The sequence below is a fragment of the Arachis stenosperma genome, chromosome 9 (genome assembly GCF_014773155.1).
Source record: "Arachis stenosperma cultivar V10309 chromosome 9, arast.V10309.gnm1.PFL2, whole genome shotgun sequence".
Classification (NCBI taxonomy): domain Eukaryota; kingdom Viridiplantae; phylum Streptophyta; class Magnoliopsida; order Fabales; family Fabaceae; genus Arachis; species Arachis stenosperma.
The window spans coordinates 40,419,097-40,431,381 of NC_080385.1; the positions used below are offsets into that span (position 1 = coordinate 40,419,097).

General features: G+C 35.5%; 1 long non-coding RNA gene across 4 annotated transcripts; it reads right to left on the reverse strand.

Moving 5' to 3' along the window:
• Window positions 1-1,980: 1,980 nt before the first annotated feature.
• On the reverse strand, window positions 1,981-4,888 carry LOC130951402 (uncharacterized). Of its 4 annotated transcripts, XR_009073959.1 has the most exons (7): window positions 4,764-4,888; window positions 3,777-3,943; window positions 3,509-3,572; window positions 2,993-3,195; window positions 2,767-2,826; window positions 2,560-2,683; window positions 1,981-2,467 (listed from the first exon to the last, which is right to left on the reverse strand). It is a non-coding gene; the product is annotated as an uncharacterized LOC130951402 (long non-coding RNA). The 4 variants fall into 4 exon arrangements; XR_009073960.1 differs by lacking the exon at window positions 3,509-3,572; XR_009073957.1 differs by having other exon boundaries at window positions 3,509-3,943.
• Window positions 4,889-12,285: the final 7,397 nt, after the last annotated feature.

The following is a 12,285-nucleotide window of genomic DNA, read 5'->3' on the forward strand; positions in this document are numbered from 1 at the left end:
TGTGTAATTTTGTGAATTATTGACTCTAAGTTCTTGGAGCTATACTACTAATTCTAATATCTTTGTTTAATGAAATAGAAGTTGGAATTTGTGATATTGGAAGAGTTCTAAGCTTAGATACAAAATTGGAAGTGTAAGGTTGCTTAATTGTTACTAAATTGGAATATGATAAGTTAATTATTGAATGAAATGTATTTGGAAGAAGTTAGTTGTGGAGATTACTCTAAATTATGATTGAAGCTGGATGTGGTTGTGAGTTGTGCTCAAGTTATTGATGGCTATGATGAATGAATTGGAATTCTGGTCTTTGATGAATTAATATTGAATCGGTTGTTGATAAGCTAGTTATTCGGTATATGGTAACGGTAGTGGACTTGATTGGTGACTAATTGAGAATTGGTTTTGGAAACTAGTTATAAATTTTTGAAGTTGGACTGGTTTATTTTTAAAGAATGATCGATGAAAATTCTGAATTTATTTGATGATAGGATGTTAGTCGTTAAAATTAGGCGAAGCGCTGCCGAAATTTTTATAAAATTTAGGACTTTATTTGAAATGCTATTTTAAAAGATTTGGTTTTGGAAAGTTAAATTATTTGAGACTTATTTAGTTGGAGAAAGATTTATTCTATTTTGAATTCGATTTATTAAGAAAAGTATAATGTATTAAATTTTATCTTTTGAGAAGGGAGTTTGTTTTAAGTAATAATTTGAGATTGATTTATTAAGGAAAGGAATCTTTATTAAACGATAAAGAAGTTTGACTGTTTAGAAACTTCAGGCAATGATAAGTGAAAGGAATCTTTATTAAACGATAAAGAAGTTTGACTGTTTAGAAACTTGAGGCAATGATAAGTGAATAATAAATAAGGTGATGCGGAGGTATGTATAGTTAAGCGGTGATGCAGAGGTACGTTTAATAATATAGGGATGCAGAGGTATGAGTGTGTAATCGGTTATGTGAAAGTAAAATAAAAAGCAAAAAAAATGAAAAGTCATGAGTGAAATAAATAATTGAAATAGATTATGATTCATGAAAATGAAATGTGAATGGGCCTTTATGCCAAAGTGCTAATGCAGAAGTGTCCGCCTAACTAATAGCTTGAGATCGCTAATGTGGGAATGTCCGTCTAACTGATAGCATATTGTATGTTGAATGGGCCTGGTGCCAAATTGCTAATGCAAAAGGGTCCACCTAACTGATAGCCTGAATTTGCTAATACGGGAATGTTCGCCAAACTGATAGCACTGTTTCTTATTGTGATACACATTAAGATATTATTATGATGATGCCTAACTGACACGGGTAACCGTGATGCCAAGGTGTCTAACTGATACAGTAAAGAAATTATATTCTCCTTCCTCCGAATGAATGATTGGAAAATAAATTAGGGTAAAAGGTTTTAGCTTTGGGTGTGTTGTGACATAAGGAAAGCTATAGATGAAGAATTGAAGAGGATAAGACTCACATTACAAGATTCTTGCCATTTTGTGGCATTTTTTTGTTTTATGGCGGTTTAAAACTCCCACAAAATGAATTATGGCAGTTTCTAAAACCTCCAAAATTGGAGGTGCCACGAGCTTATTTGTGGCAGTTTTATAAAATTGCGACAATGTTATTTAGTGGCGGTTCTTTTGCTGTTTTGCGGGGGATTTTAAGTTAATGGATTCTTATAGTTTTTTGTCATTTTTGTGGCAATTTAAAACCGCCACAAAGTTAATATTCAAATTAAAAAAAAAAGAGCCACAAACTAAACAACAGCAAACCACTACCAGACTACTATTCCTAATTCTGAGCACTGCCAAAAAAGAGGTTCATATCAAAATCAGTTCAACCAAAAGTAAGATAATATTACATTAGCTAAGGTAACATTATCCTAGGATCATAGCTATATGATAATCTTCCATAAATCAGTTTTACTAACTAATAAGGTAACATTATCCTTCAACAAAAAACAGAATCAAATCTCAAATTCTAGCATTCAACACATCTATACAATGTCATCATCTATTTTCCATTTTTTTTTTGTCTATTTTAAATTAAAAACTACTCAGAAGCATTAATAAAAAGATCAATTTAGTGTTTGAGAATGTTAGCATATGCTAAACATAGTAGCACATCATTGTAGAATAAAATTGCATCATATATGTTTTGTAGAAATTTCACCTCTTCATCAATTTAAATACATCCCATTTGATGTCTGGAACCACTATATCTTTGGCTTCCATTTCCTGCATTGCAAATCTTAAGACGTTATGAAGAATATTGACACTAGATTGGAATAGCTATCAACATTAAGTTTATATTTGAATATGGGAGTCCACCCTGCAACCACCATAAAACCTTGCTCGAAATACATCTAACTTGACTAAACAAACTCGATGAGCATAGAATCTTTTTCCTATAGATCAATTAGTTTAAGGTTTGTACTTTGTAGATCCAAGAAGCTCCAACAACAATTCTAATCCTGCAAGATATAACAGCAAGTTGATTGGAAATACTTCAAAGCATTACTAGATGAAAAAATTATTAAAATGATCAGATAAAAGCTTATTGTACCATTGTTGTCAATGAAGATAGTTCTACAATTATCAATAGGACATAAATGAGCAAGAGCAAGAGCAACACACTATTGAACACCCTTTTTGGCAAAGCGCATAAGATATAACAAGTGTTTCAATACCTACCAAAGATAAAGGAACAATATAAGAATCATATTCAATAAAACACCCATCACAGGAATCAATAATTTGCAAGAAAACTCACTTGCCCCTAGATCTTCTCCTTAAATCCTGTTAAGATTTTTGTTACACACTCTCTAGTTGGCTACAAGTCAAACAAAAATTAGTTAAACTTATGAATTATAGAGAGATAGAACTATAGAAGTTCTACTTATGAAGATAAACACTTTTATTATCATCAAAGACAAATACCAGTAAATTAAACACAAGTCAATATATGATACTACGGAGTAAGGAAAAGAATGGCATACTTGAGTTTTGAAACTTCCATCCTAAAGTTTGTGAAAACCACCAGCCTTAATAAGGTCTGCAATAATGTCTTGTCACAGTTTATATTTGATAAGTTCATAAAGGATAACAAAATAATGTTATTAATTTCATTGTATGATATTCGAAGAATATAGCCCCCAGGCTTCGCCAAAGTGATGGAAACGATACCGTTTTGAAGGATCACCTGAAACTCCATGTCCATTGCGTGATGAGTGTACTCATAATAAGACATTTTTTTTATTCTGTATAGTAATATTTTATAAAATATTTTAACCATTAATTCTGATAAAATATAAAATGGAAAAAGAAGAGCAAAATATAGTAAATGATATGGTCAAGAATTTTTTACATCATGGCATAGTTAAGAAGTTTCCTTAAAGAAATAATAAAATAATGGATTAATTGATATCATATTTTATGCAATAAATGTAACAAAACTTCTTAAGCTTATATACAATTCTTAATAAGAAAATTAAATTAAGGAATTTTTTTATTACCCGGTCAAGATCTTCAGTATTTAGAATAATCGGGGATGTCAATTTCACCTTTAAACCTCTTCAGCTAGAAGAAGTCATGCATATCAAAATAAAATGGTGAAAATAAGGTAAAAAATTAGTTACAAGAATTTTGTTGTCATTTTGCAACAAGGTTAGTTAGACAGTGCATTAACCCTGACATGAGCAAAGATGTTGTGATCAACTTATACAATAAAATAGAGAAAACAAGAGTTGAAAAAATAAAATGAAAGAAAATGGTTCTACTTACTAACTTAAGGGTCATTGTTGTGCTTATCAAATATCAATAACTTTTGCTTTGCTCCAATGGTCTCTAATCTGTGCGACTGTGTTGCCGATAAGGATGAGAAAGGCCGCATTTGAATTATCGTAAGAAGTTTATCTTCAATATAAATTGGACCATACTTTTTCCATGTTCTGCCAAAATTTATTGTAAGCTATTACCTTGCAACAATCTATATAAATCAACCAGATGATATAATTTTGACTCTAATATCTAAACCAATTTTATCATGATTGCAAGTAATCAATAATCTGATATTCACAAAATCTCATCCAAATTGAATTTTGACTTTCCCTGGCATGAATGAAAATAGTGAGCAGTGAAAGCCAAGAAAGAATTTTAAATGATTTCATATAATTTGGTTTCTATTAATATAAAATGATATATTATATCAAGCTAATAAATAATCTGAATTTTCATTTAAAATTGGTGAGTAACTATTACATGCTTACTTCATAATCATATAGTAGTCATAGCAGTGTACCTACATTCACTGAGGCAAATTCACAAACATGTTCTACTCATGGTTCACCATATCTCAAACAAATTATACTGAATTCAAAAACTAATCCTATTTTCTCACTTGACCAAAATTAACTACAAAGAATTGCATACTAAATTCCCCACTCCGTGTATTATATGCCAATTTCTCTTCAAATAAGATCCAATACTTTACTCAACAAAAATTATAATTTAATTTACTGTTAGGAACAACATAACCATGTCCTCTATATACGTAAATGAATAAATCAATAAAAAGATTTTCCTAACGAGAAGAGCTGCCAAATTAGCTTAAGCACGAAGATATCACTTACCACTACCAGTCAATGCAAGTCATATGCAGAATCAAACATAGCATAGAGATTCAATTTCTCAAGTTTGGCTACTAGACGAAAATAAACAACGCTAAAAGTGAAGAACAACGAAAATAGTACAAAATAAAAAATTATATACCTGTCAGCTTCACCGAAAGATTATTGTTGTTGTTGTTGTCGAAGAAGAAGTTACCAGAGGAGGCGGAAGTGAGAAAAGAACGACGCAATGACAAGCAACGACTGATTAGACATTGTGCGACGATCTGTGACAAAGGAGTGATTAAAAAGTCTAAATGTTAATTTTTATTACTCCTAAAAAAAATAATTCAAGTATAAAAATCGAACCATTTTAAAATAAATTATTTTACAATGATAATTAGTTACGAATATATTTGGTAACAAAAAAAATAATCAAAAATAGACAAAATTTACTTTATTTAATATTCATTACTGTTTTTTCTTTTAGCATTATCGAATTAGTTATTGGTGCTTCTTCTCTTGCTTATTTTATGTTGTGTTTAATTATTGCCGATTTTGAACTTGACCTAATTTATGCTTAATACATAGCCAATCATATTAATTAATTGATTAGATATAGATTGTGGAAGCAAATGGATAATGAAAAGTGATGATTATTATGTGAATCGTCCATCAAGAAACACACCACCTCCCCAAAAGTAAATCCGCCACCACCACCACCCAACAACAATAATGATGTCATTCTGGTTTTCATTCCAAATCATAACACTGCCTCAGCTTGATTTACAAATGTTTATAATATATAATTAATAATATAGTGCTTCTTTCTTGGATCTGGATGATTAATTACTCAATAGATGTATTGGTGTGATTATGTTGTGTGCCTTGTTTACTAACAATTAGAAAAGAATTATCTGCTTTTGGTGATTGTGTTTGTAACATATAATTTGATTAGTGTGAGACATGAAAACTTTGTATAATATACATAAATTATCTGTTTTTAGGAGGTTGATTGGTTAAACATAAGGCATTCTGTATGTTAGATCGATTACCAAATAATTTTAGCAACAGATTTTGTCCTCCAAAATTATTCGAAAAATTTTAGAGTTTAGGATTTAGAATAAAATTTTATTTTTATAATAAGAAGACTTGTTGAAGTCATTATTATACAGCTACGTTCTGCGAAATTATTCATATATAGAGCGCAACCATGCAAATATTATATATTTGTAAATAATTATTTAAAAATTAGAAATGATATATAATATAATTATTCTTATAAGAAGTCACTTATATAAAGATGTTAAAAATATTTTTTTTAAAGATATTTTTAAAAAATTAAAATTTAACATATATAATCACTTAAATTATGTTATTTTTATTAAAATTAGGCCGGACAAATCAGTTTAACCAAAAAATTAATAAATTAAATTTTGAACCGATATAAATTAATATTTTTTTTATAAAAAATGAGTACAATACAAAATAACTAAAATATCTATATATATTGAAAACTCTAAATCTTAACCCTAAGATGACAGAGAAAAAAAGGGCTAGAATTTAGGATTCTCAAAATTAATATATATAATAAGAGTATTTAGTTATTTTTTATAATAGGGGTATTGCAGATTTTTTATAAAAAAAAATATTAATTTAGATCGATTCAAAATTTGATTCATTATTTTTCGATCAAATTAATTTGTCTAACCTAATTTTGACAAAAATAACACAATTTAATCGATTATATGTGTTAAATTTTAATTATTAAAAAATATCTTTAAAAAAAGACGTTTTACACGTCTTTATCAGAGTAGCTCCTTTATTTATAATTAGTAACATCGACTAAATACAATACAACCAACCAACTAAGTACATTAATTCTAATTTTAATCAAAATCAATTTTACAAAGTATTTATTTTTAAACGTTAATTCAAACACATACTGAAGATTTATCTGCATCTTGAAATCCTAGCTAGCTAAGCTAGAATTACATACTTATAATTAAAAACAACTATATTATCATTTTATTATTGAACCCGATGACTAGTTATAAAAGAGAAATAATATAGGCTAATTTTATGGTGTCTATGAGTTTTTGCCTAAATTTTGTCTAACTTATTTTTTGTAGTAAATTTTATTTTTTTTAAAAGTTATTTATTTTTATATCTTTTAAATTAAATAATAACTTTTAACTTTTTTTTAATAAATAGACACCACCTTTTAGACACCATAGCATTCACCAATAATATATAAGCACTTAATTATGAAATAATTTAGCTGGTCATTCGAGAGAGTATGAGAGAGAGAGTATTCGAGAGCCTGGGAGGTGGGAAAACACACCGGGGGGGGTTCATATGCACAAATTAAAAATGGTAAAGATCCTAGGGTTTGGAACAAAGAAAAGTATCAACGCTTGGAGCTTCATTCATTCTCTGTTTTCGTCAACAATTTGCCGGAAGACATATCAAGAAGAGAACTGTTTCAAATGTTCAAATGGACAGAGAGAATTATCGACATATATCTGTCGTAAAAGAATAAAAATGGGCAGATATATCTGTTTGCCTTCATACAGTACACCACAAAGGGAGGAGCTTTGAAGGCTGTTGCAGAGATGAACAACATGGTGGTGAGAAGAAGAAAAGTTGTTTGTAGGAGAAGCGAAATATAGAAGAGGAACCACGATGCAAAATACAACAGACAAACGAATGAAAGTGATCACCAGACATGATGCTGGAGGCCACAGTACACTGGCACATAGGGTGGGAGCGACTGTTGAACAAGTGGTGAGGCAGAAATCAGATGAACCCGTAAAAGGTCAAAGTAGTAATGGATGGACAAAGAAGATAGAAGTGCCGGTAGCAAGTGAGAATGTTGTTTGGCTACAGAGAAGTATTGTAGGCGGCACGAAGACGGCGATTGATTTCAATTCACTACAGCAAAAGATCCATAGGGACTGGCCAGGTGTGACACAGGTGAGAGAGTTGGGGGCATATAAAGCAATAATAACTTTTGATTCGGTGCTTAGTGCTGAAGAAGCTTACACATTTCGAATGAATGAATTATTAAAATTGTTTTATATGGCATGGAGATGGGATGAGACTGAGAAAAATGAGTCTAGAAGGGTTTGGCTAGAATATTACGGAGTCCCGATACACGCATGGTCAAGGAACACTTTTCACAAAATAGGAGAGTAATGGGGAAAAGTAGTGGAATGTGATAAACTGACGGAATCGAGTAATTCGTTCAGTGTGGGTAAAGTTTTCATTGATACGTGAACCTTTAATATGATCAATGAATGGATTCATGTGACAATAGGGACAAGTAGATTCGACGTCTTGGTACGAGAAGTGGGTGGAGAGATGTATCGGGAGGAATGCTTTCGGAAAACGAAGGAGGATGCAAAAGTTCGACACACGATAAACGAAGAAGAGGTACAGCATGAACCAATCATGGTGGGATGGGATCCGGCGGTGGTGCAGACAAAGGTTGACCATAGGATTGATGAACAGGGGAGGGACAGGTTGGTAAATTCAAGTCTCTTCTTCAACGAGTGGCATCACAAAAATTCAAATCCATCATTTGGAAACGGTAATCATACGGAATTAAATGGAATGGCGGATTCTAAGGGATTGCATGAAACCAATGACTCGGAAGAAACTGTTTCCAATTATTATGAAGGATATGAGTGCCATGTATATGAAGATTTAAGCAAGGAAAATGGGCTGGAAGTAAACATGCCCAATATAATTAAGAAGAGACAAGATGATGGGCTGATAGTGAAGGGCCGAAGAGCTGCGCCAGCGGGTGGATGCTCCAAACGGGCTGGGTCTGACCCGGATGCAAGGATCACCCGAACCGAAGAGATCTTCACCAGTATCCCTAGGGTGAGCACGGCGCCTCAAGCCTTGGGAAAGGACGCTGATGGTACACCAAACAGGGGTGACGCCGGCCAACAGAACGCGTCGAAAGAGATAGAGACGGACGTAAGAACGACCGGGCATGGGGGGAAGCAAGCCGCTTCGCGCATGGTGCCTGGACACAAGGGCGGAGCAGCGGGTGAATCGAGAATCGACGACGAAGCTGGCCGAAGGCTGAGATGTGACCAGGGGGCCGAGGGACGGGAGAAGCGAGCCAGCGGACTGATGAACGGAGGACCAATGTCGAGGAGGTTGCCTATGCCAAGAGTGACTGTCCTGGCAGGGGAAAGAGGCGGCATTGATCGCAGCACCTGAAGATACTCCAAGGACACAAATTGCAGGATATGGGGGACAGGGAATTGATGGGGTACTTCAACGATGTAACGAACCAGAGGCTGAAACCAATCTTGGAGAAGATATAGGATTGAGACTGGAGGAAGAGGAATTCGTGGTGGATGATACCGCTCAGAGTAAGGGTAAAGGATGAAAGGAAGAACATGAGAATGACGCAGATTTAGGTTCAGAGGTGGGGAATCTAGACAGTAAAGAGCAGAGGTTGACTTGGGAAGAAGAAACGATAGAGAACAAAGAGGTCTGGAAATTAGTTGTAGAGTCAGGTGCTCAGTACAATGATGAGGATGATATTATGGCAATCTTGCAGGAGCAGAACGAAGTCATGGCATTGAAACGACGACAGGCCAAGCAAAAAGAAAAAGCTCGAAGAAGCAGGCCAAAAAACCGTAAACAGATGTGTAATATCTTAGTAAAATAATTTTTAGTTCTTGGAATATAAGGGGGTTGGGAGGAACTGCAAAAGTTAGTATGCTAAAGAATTTTAAAAATAAATTTAAGCTAGAAATGTTGAGTCCAAGAGACAAAGAAGGAGGTCATAACTAAATTTGATGTTGCTCGTATATAGGGAAGTGACAGAGCATGCTGGGAGTTCGTAGGTTCGATAGGGTCTTCTGGAGGACTGTTGCTAATATGGAATGAACCATCCTTTAATATGTATAATTGTTATAAAGGGGATAGATGGTTATGGTTAGAAGGAGTTGTTGTAAAAGATAACTTTCATTATGCTATCTGTTTGGTGTATGGACCACATGAGAGAGCTGAGAAAATCTCAATGTGGGAGGAGTTGAATTACATTGCAGGATTGTGTCAGGTGCCGGTTTGTTTTTTGGGGAATTTTAATAAAATTTTGCTCTTGGAGGAAAGGAAAGGAGCTGCTACTTTACCAGCGTATGCGACAGAGTTTAAAATATGGATAAATGATATGGAGTTGGTCGACTTGGAACTTAACGATTGTAAGTATACATGGTTTAGGGGACAATCGTGCAGTCGTATTGACAGGAGCCTGATTTCTTTAGGGTGGCTTGATATGTACTCGGAGGTGCATCTAAGAAGCGGGTCTAGAGGTCTATCGGATCACTGCCCATTGATCATGGAAGACATCAGAAGATTTGATGATCCAAAACCGTTCCGGAGCCTGGACTCGTGGTTCACACATGAAGGGTTCTTAAGAATGGTGAAGGAGAAATGGAGGGCATTAGGAGACGTACAATTCCTGGACAAGATGAAAGCACTGTCAGAACCTTTACGCTTATGGCATAAGCAGCATTTTGGGGATATGACTGAGAGGATAAAGAGGTTTGAGGAAGAAATACATAAGGTGGATGATATAGTTAGTAGTGGACGGTATGATGGTACAATAGAGGCAAGGAGGAGGGCGTTAGTGAGGTGCTGTGAGAAGTGGTATATAAGGCAGGATATGCACTGGAAGCAAATGTCAAGATCTAGATATGCTACTGAGATGGATAGAAACACAAGGTACTTCCATAATATTTCTTCGGTGAGGAGAAGAAATAACCGGATTGAGGCTCTAGTGATCAATGGGAGGCTAGTGAGGAATCAAGCAAGAATCAAGATTGCCATCTGGGACTTTTATAAATGTCTGTACCACCAGGAAGCGTCCCTAAAGGTGACTTTTAGGGATGGGCTGGTTAACCATCTGGAGCGGGAGGAAGCGGAAACCTTGGAGTTGCTCCCATCAGTAGAGGAAGTGAAGACGGCAGTATGGGACTGTGAATCTTCTAAGGCTCCGGGGAGTGACGGATATAATACGAATTTCATAAAGAAGTGCTGGGATGAGATTGGTACGGAGTTCACTGCGGCCGTGATGAATTTCTTTGAGACTGCAAGCTTACCAGTAGACGCTAATGTCACGTGGGTAGCGTTGGCTCCGAAGTTTGTTGGGGTTAAGGAGATAAAAGACCTGAGACCTATCAGCATGGTTAGATGTGTCTACAAAGTTATTTCTAAAATATTGTCAAGGAGAATGGGGGGTAATGCCAGGCTTAGTTGGGAAATCTCAGAGCGCTTTTGTAAAAAGGAGGAAAATACATTATGGAGCTCTAGTAGCATGTGAAACGGTGCAATGGTTAAAACTGAAGAAGAAGGCTTCAGCGGTTATTAAACTGGACTTCCAAAAAGCATATGACAGAGTAAAATGGTGCTTTGTTGACACTGTACTTGAGAAGATGGGCTTTGGAAGAACATGGAGGGCGTGGGTGAGGGAGTGTGTTACATCGGCATCTGTTTCTATTCTAATTAATGGATCACCGTCGAAACCATTCAAAATGGAGAGGGGGCTACGTCAAGGAGATACTTTATCGCCGTGTTTGTTTGTACTAGTGGTGGATGTGCTGAACAGGATGATTGAGGAGGCGATTAGGAACAGGCGGATATCTCCTCTGTTAGTAGGTAGGGATAAAATAGTGCTATCACACCTACAATTTGCTTATGACACCATTTTATTTTGTCCGCCAGAGGAGGAAACTGGCAGGAACTATAAGAGGCTTCTGAGGTGTTTCGAAATGATGTCTGGGTTGAGCATCAACTTCGAGAAGTCTAATTTGATACCAATTAACTGCAGCCAGGAATGGGTCAGACGGATGTGTCAGATTCTAGGCTGTCAAGAGGTAGCGTTGCCAGTGAGGTACCTTGGTATTAGCCTAGGCACAAATCCGAGGTTGGTAAAAACTTGGAAGCCGGTGATTGATAAGGTGGAAGAGAAACTCGGCTTGTGGAAAGCAAAGGTTCTTAGCAAGACTGGAAAGCTGGTACTCATCAAGTCAGTTATCAACAGCCTGCCTATTTATTACCTGAGTTTGTACAAGATGCCAAGCGCGGTTGGACGGAGAATTATTTTGAGGAAAGGATGATGGACGACCTGGTATGGCACTAATGAAATGGGAGATGGTTCAGGCACCAAAAAAGCTAGGAGGATTGGGGGTGGGCGATGCGGTATTGCGGAATTCAACGTTATTGTTTAAATGGTGGTGGCGGTTCTCTAAGGAGGAGTGTCCCCTATAGAAGAGGATTGTATGCTCTTGCAATAGCTTGAACCCAAATTACTTGCTGTCCACTCAGATATTACCAAAGAGGGGAGGACCGTGGAGAGATATATGTCAAGTGCAAATAAAGGAGCAACATGTAAGGCAAAAGCTTATTGATGGGCTTGCTATGGAAGTAGGAGATGGTAGGACCACTAGATTTTGGGAAGATAAATGGATCCAAGTGGGAAAGCTGAAAGACAACTTTCCGAGGCTCTTTTTGATTTCAAACAAAAAATGATCATTTATTGGGGATTGTGGGTTCTGGGATGGGATAGAGTGGGTGTGGCACTTCCAATGGAGAAGAGAGCTCCGACAATGGGAGACAGATGTACTGGACCAGTTGCTACTTGTCCTGCAATCTGTTAG